Consider the following 12,127-nt stretch of genomic DNA (forward strand, 5'->3'; position numbering starts at 1 on the left):
GCCTACAGAGACACAGCAAAGTATTTGTGAAATGGGCTGAAAAATGGCAGGTGGAGGTTAATCCATACAAATGAGAGGTGATGTACTTTTGGAAGCACTAATAAGGCTAGGACATAGATCATGAATAATAGGGTCCTGGGTGTCACTGAGGGACCTTGGAGAGCAAGTACATAGATTTTTGAATGTGGAAACGGTGGGAAGGCATAAGGGATACCAGCTTTTGTTCATTGGGGCATTGAATGCTGACGTAGGGAGGTTCTGCCCCAACTTTATAAAAGCTCAGGTAGCCTTCAGCTGGAGAAATTCATGCTGTTCTAATCATCAGGATTTAGGAGTGACGTGATTGCACTAGAGAATCAGAATATTGCCTGTGATTGAGCAATTCAGTTTCAAGGGGAAATGGTAGAAGTTAAGTCAGTTCTGCCTGATATGGAGGAGGTAAGTGTGTATGTAATTGTGGTATATAACATTGAGAGGGGATAGATAGAATAGATATCAGGAAACATTTTGCCCATATTAGAGGCAGATGAAAGTAGAGGACATAGATTTTGGGTAAGGTGAAAGATATTCGAGGGGTCCTTCTTCCAAAGAGTAGCAAGTCCCTGAAATGTATTGCCTGAGAGAGTGGTTGAAACTGGGTTACTGAAAGCACTTTTCGGGAAAAAAAGGTCCAGATGAGCACTTGAATTACTTAGGCATAGGAGGCAATGCACCATTTGCTGGGTGTTGAGGTTAATATGGAAGAGTATAATCTGGTTTGTGTGGATGATTGGGATGAACGACCTGGTGCTGTATAAAGGATTCTATGGTTCTGGCCAGACTTCCAGTCAGAGCTGCAATGTGACACTTTAGTGCTTCACCTCTTTACTATCGCCTTCCTGAGATACAGTGCAGTAGGCTCATCATGAATGGGTTGTCCTCCTTTGCCTGCAGACTTGGCTTCAATATAGCATCAAGCCTATCCTTAATCCTTTCTCATCCCTGCTGTTGCTATCTCTTGGGACCAATATCTTGTATCCTAAAGCCTTCTCCTTTGACTTTTCAACTTTCTATTTCCCTTTAATTCCTTTCCATAATTCCTCTCCCCTTGTTTATGTGCCACTTCCCCTTGTAAAATTCTTTGATCCCTTTAATTGATCTAAAAGTACTGTGTAGACTTGATGTATGAAGGTAAAATTCTGAGGGGATTATTGTGGATGTCATTATTTGAATCACCTGCTGCTTTCTTCAGAAGAAGAAACTAGTAGACATCTCAGTCAAAAGCATCTGATATGGGTACGGTAGCAAAACTGCCTTCAAGAAAATGTTGCAGTCAATGTGGTGAAGGTACAGTCAAGGTGGTAAGTTTCAGGATTTGTAGCCTGGTGAGGACAGAAGGTATGCCCAGGATATAGTGGGCTGGGTATATGGTGTTAATACCCCTGAATCTGAAATAGAGATAGTTAGATAGATACTTTATCGATCCCAAAGGAAATTACAGTGTCACTGTAGCATTACAAGTGCACAGATAGACAAATATTAGAATGAAGAAAGAATAAAAAATAAATTACCCCAAACAGTCTAACAGAAAGGGGTCATAGAACCCATAGAACATTACAGCACAGAAACAGGCCTTTTGGCCCTTCTTGGCTGTGCCGAACCATTTTTCTGCCTAGTTCCACTGACCCGCACCTGGACCATATCCCTCCATATACCTCTCATCCATGTACCTGTCCAAGTTTTTCTTAAATGTTAAAAGTAAGCCCGCATTTACCGCTTCATCTGGCAGCTCATTCCACACTCCCACCATTCTCTGTGTGAAGAAGCCCCCCCCCAAAGATCCCTTTAAACTTTTCCCTCTTCACCCTTAACCCATGACCTCTGGTTTTTTTTTCGCCTGGCCTCAGTGGAAAAAGCTTGCTCGCATTCACTCTGTCTATACCCATCATAATTTTATATACCTCTATCAAATCTCCCCTCATTCTTCTAGCGCTCCAGGGAATAAAGTCCTAACCTATTCAACCTTTCTCTGTAACTCAGTTTCTCAAGTTCCAGCAACATCCTCGTAAACCTTCTCTGCACTCTTTCAACCTTATTAATATCCTTCCTGTAGTTAGGTGACCAAAACTGCACACAATGCTCCAAATTCGGCCTCACCAATGCCTTATGCAACCTCACCATAACATTCCAACTCTTATACTCAATACTTTGATTTATAAAGGCCAATGTGCCAAAAGCTCTCTTTACGACCCTATCTACCTGTGACACCACTTTTAGGGAATTTTGTATCTGTATTCCCAGATCCCTCTGTTCTACTGCACTCCTCAGTGCCTTACCATTTACCTTGTATGTTCTACCTTGGTTTGTCCTTCCAAAGTGCAATACCTCACACTTGTATGTATTAAACTCCATCTGCCATTTTTCAGCCCATTTTCCCAGCTGGTCCAAATCCCTCTGCAAGCTTTGAAAACCTTCCTCACTGTCCACTATACCTCCAATATTTGTATCATCAGCAAATTTGCTGATCCAATTTGCCACATTATCATCTAGATCATTGATATAGACAAATAACAATGGACCCAGCACTGATCCCTGTGGCACACCACTAGTCACAGGCCTCCACTCAGAGAAGCAATCCCTGACTACCAGTCTCTGACTTCTCCCATTAGCCAATGGCTAATCCAATTTACTACCTTACCATGTATACCTAGCGGCTGAATCTTCCTAACTAGCCTCCCTTGTGGGACCTTGTCAAAGGCCTTACTGAAGTTCATGTAGGCAATGTCCACTGCCTTCCCATCATCCACTTTCCTTGTAACTTCCTCGAAAAACTCTAATAGATTTGTTAAACATGACCTACCACTCACAAAGCTGTGTTGACTCTCCCTAATAAGTCCCTGTATATCCAAATACTTGTAGATCCCATCTCTTAGTATTCCTTCCAATAATTTACCTACTACCGACGTCAAATTTACCAGCCTATAATTTCCCAGATTACTATTAGAGCCTTTTTTAAACAACGGAACAACATGAGCTATCCTCCAATCCTCCTGCACCTCACCTGTTGATACCGGCATTGTAAATATATCTGCCAGGGCCCCTGCAATTTCAACATTAGTCTCCTTCAAGATCCGAGGGAATACCCTGTCAGGTCTTGGGGATTTATCTACTCTGATTTGCCTCAAGACAGCAAGCACCTCCTCCTCTTCAATCTGTATAGATTCCATGACCTCACTACTTGTTTGCCTTATTTCCGTTGACTCCATGCCAGTTTCCTTAGTAAATACAGATGCAAAAAACCCATTTAAGATCTCCCCCATCTATTTTGGTTCCATACATAGCCGACCACTGTGATCTTCAAGAGGACCAATTTTATTCCTTACTATCCTTTTGCTCTTAATATACCCATAGATGTTCTTTGGATTATCCTTCACCTTGTCTGCCAAAGCAACCTCATGTCTTCTTTTAGCCCTCCTGATTTCTTTCTTAAGTATTTTTTTGCACTTTTTATACTCCTCAAGCACCTTATTTGCTCCCTGTTTCCTATACATGTCTGTTTTTCCTTTATCAGAGTTACAATATCTCTCGAAAATCAAGGTTCCTTATTCTTATTCACTTTGCCTTTAATCCTGACAGGAACATACAAACTCTGCACTCTCAAAATTTCTCTTTTGAAGGCCTCCCATTTACCAGTCACATCCTTGCCAGAGAACAACCTGTGCCAATCCACGCTTTTTAGATCTTTTCTCATTTCTTCAAATTTGGCCTTTTTCCAGTTTAGTAGCTCAACCTGAGGAACGGATCTATCTTTATCCATGATCAAGTTGAAACTAATGGTGTTATGATCACTGGAACCAAAGTGTTCCCCTACACACACTTCTGTCACCTGTCCTAACTCATTTCCTAATAGATCTAATATTGCATCCTCTCTATTTGGTACCTCTATATATTGATTTAGAAAACTTTCCTGAACACATTTTACAAACTCTAACCCGTCTAGACCTTTAACAGTATGGGCGTCCCAATCAATATGTGGAAAATTAAAATCCCCTACTATCACAACTTTATGTTTCCTGCAGTTGTCTGCTATCTCTCTGCAGATTTGCTCCTCCAATTCTCGCTGACTATTGGGTGGTCTATAATACAACCCCATTTATGTGTTCATACCTTTCCTGTTTCTCAGCCCCACCCATATGGCCTCAGTAGACAAGCCCTCTAATCTGTCCTGTCTGAGCACTGCTGTAATGTTTTCCCTGACTAGCAATGCCACACCACCACCCTTCATCCCTCTGCCTCTATCACGTCTGAAACATCGGAACCCTGGAACATTAAGCTGCCAGTCCAGCCCCTCCTGTAGCCAAGTTTCACTTATGGCTACAATGTCATAATTCCACCTGTCAATGCACACCCTCAGCTTGTCAGCCTTCCCCACAATACTCCTCGCATTGAAATAGACACACCTCAGAAGATTATTACCACCACACACAACCCTTCTATTTGTGACTTTGCATGAACCTTTAACATCATTTATTTTCACCCCCACTCCACTATCTGCTCTGGCACTCTGGTTCCCATCCCCCTGCAAATCTAGTTTAAACCCCACCCCCCATAGCACTAACAAAAACCCATCTCTCTTGTACAGGTCCCACCTGCCCCAGAAGAGGTCCCAATAATCCTGAAATCTGAAACCCTGCCCCCTACACCAGTTCCACAACCACGTGTTCATCCTCCAGAGCATCCTATTCTTACCCTCACTGGCACGTGGGTCATCACTTATTATAGAGCCTATTGTCCGAGGGTGAGAATTACCTCTTAGAGCACTCTTTGGAGCAGCACAGTTGTCTTATTCTATTACTAAAACTGCTCCTCTGTTCAGCCAAGGTAGCATGCAGAGGGTGAGAACTGTTGTCCAGAATTGTCAGGATTTTCCTTAGGGTCCTTTGTTCTACCACAGCCTCCAGTGTGTCCAATTTGACTCCAATAACAGAGCCAGCCTTTCTAATCAGTTTATTGAGCCTTTTGGCATCAGCTGTGTTGATGTGATTGCCCCAGCTCACCACCACATAGAAGATTGTACTGGCGACAATAGACTGGTAGAACATGTGAAGGAGAGGCCTGCATACTCCAAAGGACCTCAGTCTCCTCAGGAAGTAGAGGTGCCTCTGGCCCTCCTTGTACACAGCCTCTGTGTTGGTGCTCCAATCAAGTCTCTCATCCAGGTACTTGAATGTTCTCACCATCAATAGTAGCCTAGTCTTCCTAAAAGTCCATCACCATCTCCTTTGTCTTATAGATGTTGAGCAGCAGATGATTCAGCTTGCACCATTTGACAAAGTCCTCCACCAGGGCCCTGTGTTCATCCTCCTGTCCTCCCTCAGCTATTGCTGAGTCATCAGACACTCTGCAGTGTTGTAAATGAAGTTTGAGGTATACGGGGTAAACAGGAAGAGAGCCAATGTAGTCCCCTGTGAGGCCCAGTGCTGCTTACGGCCATGACAGACGCACAGCTCTGAAGCCACACAAACTGTGGTCTGCCTGTCAGCTATTCCATTATGGTAATGTCTTGCTGCAGTCATGTCTGGAATGGTTCTTGATCTGAGAAGATGTGAATGGAACTGATGGATGTAAAATTACCAGTTCTGGCCTCTCAAAGGATAGCATCAATACAGCACCTGGATGGTCAGAATATACTAAAGAAATTAGCAGCAAACAAAATATTTCTGAAGTGTATTCAGTTTTCTAATGTGAGTTTGTTTGAATGATCAATTTGGTCCGGATGCCACTGATACCTTTCCTAGTGGTCTTCAAAGGGACTTGAACCAAGAACTTTTTACCTGCGATGAGAATGTTATCAACTCTGCCATAGATGCTATCAATAAAGAACACGATGCTAATGAAGCAGCTGCCTGATTTAGCATTGTCTTGGAGCTAACACGATGATCTCTATCACCAACAATCACCTTTCTGTGTATAAGTTATGATTCACATCAACATCCAACACCATGTAAGCCTACAGGCGTCACTTCAATATCATCTCAGCCATTCATATTCCACCATTCAACAAGGTTATGGCCCCTTTGATCTTGATCTTAAATCCAGTTTCCTGCCTCCCCCCCCCCCACCTCCCATAGCCCTTGGTTAATATGGGAACACAATCCTGGTGGAACATAATGTATGCATCTGTAAACAAGCAATTAGTAAATACCACTTGATAACACTGATGGTCCTTGCATTATTACTATGAGAGTTGTAAAATGGCAAAGAGCTTCAATTAGTCATAGAGCACTACAGAAAAGAAACAGGCCTTTCTGCCCATCTAGTCCTTGCTGAACTTATTTTGCCTAATTCCATTGACCTGCACCTGAACTATAGCCTCCCATCCAAGTATGTATCCAAACTTACTTATTTTTATTTAGAGATGTGTGCAGAATAGGCCCTTCTGGCCCTTCGAGCTGTGCCATCCAGTACCCCTCCCCCACCGAGAGCTCTTCATTTAACACTAACCTAATCACGGGACAATTTACAATCACCGATTAACTACCCAGTGTGCCTTTGGTCTGTGAGAGGAAACCCACGCATTCCATGGAAAGGATGTACAGAGACTCCTTACAGTGGACACTGGGTTTAAACTCTGAATTCCGACGCCCCGAGCTGTATAACGACACGCTACCCACTACGCTACCATGTCTCCTCTTAAATGCTGCAATCAAACCCAAATCCACCCCTTCCGCTGGCAGCTTGTTCCTGTTATGATCGCAGCCCCCTCCTTCTTGAGAATCGCAAGATCGCTATTAATTCGGGTCTTGGACCCAGGAAATGAGAGAGAATCCTCAAGGTTTTGGAATGTGTCCTGGCCCCTCAGCAAGACAAAGCCACGGATAATGGCCATTGTCTCTTGGAGACACCTTTGTGGATTGGGGGGGCTGGGCTACATGCAAGCCCTCAGGGCAACGTGGGCTGGGTGACAGGGAGAGATTGCATCATCCACCAACCTGATTGACATCTGAAACCCTGCCAGTCCAGATAAAAGAGGGGCTGTAGAGACGGCCCCTCAGACGCACCAGAAGAGACGCTAGCGATCCCGTAATAGCGGGCAGCCATTTGAAGAAAGCCACGTGCGTTCGGTTCCCGCTGCCTGGGAGCCAGTGGCTGATATCACAGAAATGATTTTCTTGAACTAACAACGGGGAACCAACTCCCCCGACTCAACAGATTGACCTCATCAACAGACCCGGACAAGTTTCTTTTCTCACAAATCTCTCTCTCTCTCCAACAAATGAAAACCCAGCGGTCCCCCAAAAGCCAGAAGCCTGCAGGAACTGAGTTACTCATATTTCCAATGGACAATATATTACCCCTAGACAAACGATAGAGCTATTTCTTATTGATGATTATTACTATACCCGCGCTTTAGATTGAGTATTGACGACGTATATTATCTGAATGTTTGTATTAACCTTATTTTTGTGCCCCTTTATAAATAAAGACTTTTAAAAATAGTACCATCAGACTTCAATGGACCTCTCTATCTTTGCTGGTAAGTGACCCAGTTACGGGGTACGTAACATTCCACACTCACAGTAAAGAAGTACCGCCTCAGGTTCCCCTTAAATGTTTCACCTTTTACCCTCAACCTATGATATCTAATCAGGGAGAGTTTGCTGTTTTCTATGGATCAGACATATCCGACTAGGCTGGCTGGTGGCGTAGTGGCATCAGCGCCGGACTTCGGAGCGAAGGCTATGAGTTCGAATCCAGCCGGCTCCCCTGCACGCTTTCCATCTGTGCTGGGTTGAGCGTCGAGCTAGCAACTCGGCCTCATAGAAACAAGAAATCCTGTTAAAGAAACGCCGTCACAATGAAGGGTCCAGCTGAAGGGTCTTGACCTGAAACGTCGACTGTACTCTTTTCCATAGATGCTGCCTGGCCTGCTGAGTTCCTCCAGCATTTTATGTGGATGCATTCATGTGCGGAATAACCTGAAGAATGGTTTCCATGGTGATGATCTCAGGTGGTGTCCAAAGATCACCTCTAATTAAAGATGGTTGTAAATGATCCAACCTTATCTTTTGCATTATTATTGAAGAAGGAATGTTGATTACGCCTCATGTTTATAAATGCAGAAAGCTGAGTCATCAGTTTAAATGGCCCACTAATGATTATATCTGGCAGAACTACAGACTTGGATCTGACCAGTTAGTGGTGAGTTTCTTTAACACTGTCTTTAGGATATTATTTCTGTTGTTTAATGTCTTACGTTGTAAATTCACCAGTCAACACCTGGTGCTGTTGCAGGCATGTTACCTCAGTGAACTAATGTTGCTCCCCTGGTTTGATGAAAATGGTGAAGAAAGACGTGTGATGAACCACATGGTTACTGATTGTGATGACCTTCAGTTCTGCTACAGTTTATGGTTCACAACACATCATGGTTCCTTAAACTTTGTGAGTTACTAGTTCTGGTCTCAATCAAGTTTTTGGAAACTCAGCATCGATGTGTTCCTGGAGGCTTTATTTGCAGGATTTCTCCCTGTTCTGCAGCGTGAAGATGGGTCTTTTATCATCACACAGCCAGACAGATGTTATTCCTGTTGATACCAGTGTGATTCAGCATTCTGCCTGCAATTTTAAACATTGTAATTTTATTTAGCTAAAGGTTTAATGGTCTAACTATGTTCACTAGCTTAGCAGTACTGAAATGGACAGAACACCTGTGACAGAACAGCAAGGACTAAATGCTCTCGATCTAATACAATTTAGTCAGTAGTGGTGCTACCAATTTGTTGTTGGGGTGGACGTTAAAAGTTCCATACAGTGTATACTGTACCCTGAGCAGGTCAGGCAGCATCTACAGAGGGGAATAGACAATGGACATTTCAGACTGAGATCTTCTTATGTTGACCTTTTCACCCTTCCACAGATGTTGGTCGACCTGCTGGGCTCCTTCAGCTTTTTGTGTGTGATGCACAAGATTTCCAGCATCTGCAGAAACTCTTATGTCTATACTGCACCCTGATATGTTCACACAAAATAAATTGTTATATTACAGTGAGCCAAATCTGGGATGCAAATAAATTGATCTACTTCTATACCTGTGCTCCAGTTTCACATGTTTTTGGCAAGATTTGATTTCTTTGGGATTCAGCAGTTTTGAGTGTGTTCTGTGGTCCATTTCTCCAAACTAACACCAGAGGGCAGCAGACACAATAAATCTTGCAATCGAACTTTTAGTTTTCCATATACTGTATTATGGTTGTCTATCTGTCCCGCAAAAATCAACTTACCACGGCTGCAGTCCACCAAGAAAAGCCAATTAATGTTCACAAATACCTCTCAGCAAAAGCTTTGGATGCTTGTTTTAATCAATCAAGTTTGAAAAGAACAAATGTTTATTTAGTGTCTTTCATGACCCGAGGACCATCCATTTCATGCACAATGAAAGAGCCTTCAGCACAATATATTATCACATACAAAGAGAGACAAAATTTAACAAGACAACAAAGGAGACATTAGAATAGACATCAAAAGGCTTGGATAATATGAAATGGCCTGCTGAGGGAGCACGTGATTGAGAAGACTGGAGACAGAATTCAACACGCACAGAGACAATAGTAGGGCAGGATGGAGGATGGAAATAGACAAGTGGCCAGAACTTGAGGATCACAGGTAGCTAGGGTCATTACAGAGAAAGGGAAAGATGACAGCTTGGAATAATTTACAATTTAAGGTGCTGATATATAAGGAGTCAGTGACACTGAGGGACTGAAAATGAATGTGATATCACAAGTGACTGCAATATAATGTCCAATTGCCCTTGTGAGTTTAAGCTTGAATGTATGGATATACTTCCCTTCAAGTGGACAGATAATTTCTCCAAAACTATAAGATAGCACAGTCAGGAGAGCTGGTGTCTCCCAGTGCCAGAGACCCAGATTTTATCCTGACCTTAGGTGCTGTCTCTGTGGAGTTTGCCCATTCTCCCTGTGACTTCCAGACCCACAACCACTACATCTAGAAGCACAAGAACAGCAGATACCTGGGAGCACTTAAAAATGCCCCCCCCCCCCCAAGTCACTCACCACCCTGACTTGGAAACGTATCGCTGTTTCTGGGTCAAAATCATGGAATTCCCTCTCTAACAGCACTGTGGGTGTACCTACACCTCAGGGTCTGCAGCGGTTCAAGAAAGCAGCTCATCACCACCTTCTCAAGGGCAACTAGGGATGGGCAATAAATGCCGGTTTAGCTGGCGACACCAATATCCCGTAAATGAGTAAATTTTAAAGAACTGCATGAGTTTGTCCTGGGAGCTTTGATGTCTTATGATCTCGTGGTGTGGTCTCTGTCTTGCTCCCACATCCCAAAGATGTGGGTGCTTAGGTCAATTAGCTGCTGTAAATACCCCCCCCCCCAGTGTATAGGTGAGTGGTAAAATCTAGGATGAGCATATGGGCTTAAAATCTCATGACCTGTTCTGGCAGCTCAACTGCGCAGGAACGTAAGAAGCTGCAGGGAGTGGTGAACCCAGCCCGATATATCACTGGCACCCCCCCCCCCCCACCCCACTGTCAGTAGCAACTACCTGAAGTCCTGACGAAGGGTCTCGGCCCGAAACGTCGACAGCGCTTCTCCCTATAGACGCTGCCTGGCCTGCTGCGTTCCACCAGCATTTTGTGTGTGTTGTTGTTTGAATTTCCAGCATCTGTAGATTTCCCCGTACCTACCTGAAGCGCTGCCTCAAGACGGTGTGCTCGATCATCAAAGATCCCCACCTTTCGGGCCATGCTGTCAGGACGGAGGGCCCAGATTCAGTCCTGACATGGTCAAAAACCTCTGCTTCCCTTCAACCATTCAGTCCTTGAACCACAGAGCACAACCTAATCACTGCCTCCATAAAGAGACAATATGACCACTTTGTGCAACAATTAATTTTTTTATGTTCTAATTGTCTTCTATCTTGGATAATTAACGTTTAATGTATGTTTTTTCTTGTGAATGTTGTGAGCCTTTAATGCTGCACCATGTAGACCCGTATTTGTGCATATGCTAATAAATTAAATTTTGGATTAACATAGGTGAGTAGTTGCTAGTGTGGACCCAGTGGGCCAAACAGCCTGCTTCTGTGCTATATCTCTCTATGACCCTGTCATTAATTTGATTCAGACAGATTTGTTCCAAACAGCCTGTTATGAACGCTATATTTTTCTTAGAATTATTTATGTGTTACTGCAATCTTGGAGGCAAACAGAAAAGCCAAGTTAACAATGACCAAGTTAGTGGATTGGTGAGCCTATTTGATCCACTTGCATGGGCAGGGAGGGCAGCACAAGCATTGGCAATGCCAGGGACATGGGGTGGGCAACTGGAGCTGAGCAGGCTTGTGAAGGATTCTCTGGGAATATCCGCATGCTGAGCTGGCGAACTTCGAATTGTCCCTAACCCAGCCAAACTTAAATTCCTAGTTCTGGCCCGAAGATTGGAAATCCTGGAAGTAATTTCTGCGCGTCTGGGGAGTGGGCTTCATGCCCTGGAGTTAAGGCGGGAACATATTTCTTTAAGATGTTTATGACAAAAAGAAACATTGCTAGGAATTATAGTGCTCATTGAATGCTCTGATCATCTGAAAGTGCTTTGTAGCCAATTAAATATAAACTTTTCTGTGATGTAAGGAGTGAAGCAGACAACCGACACATAGCAAGCTAGTCCAAAGAACAATGTGTCAGTGGCTGGTTAATCTGTTTCATAGTGACACTAACTGAGGGATAAATATTGTCCAGGGCAACTGAGATGATGCAGCTGCTCCTGCTCCAAATAGTGGTTCAATGGTCCAGTTTAATATCAAAGAATGTATACAGTATGCAACCTGAAATTTCTACTCTTCACAAACATCCACCAAACCAGAAGGGAAAAAACAAAGAATGAATGACAGACAGTCATTAGAGCCCGGAAGCCCCCCCCCCCCCACCCCCGTGCTCTCACAAACAGCAGCACAAAAGCATCAACCCACTTGCTCCAGCAAATGCATCTACCCCCATCACCCACCATGCAAGCAATTGAAAAGCTCCAGAAATCATGATTTCCAGCCCATCAAAAACTACCGTCCATCCTAATACTACGACATGTCAGACAGGTTCTCTCTCTCTCTCTC

Source organism: Hemitrygon akajei, chromosome 11 (genome assembly GCF_048418815.1).
Source record: "Hemitrygon akajei chromosome 11, sHemAka1.3, whole genome shotgun sequence".
Taxonomy (NCBI): Eukaryota; Metazoa; Chordata; class Chondrichthyes; order Myliobatiformes; family Dasyatidae; genus Hemitrygon; species Hemitrygon akajei.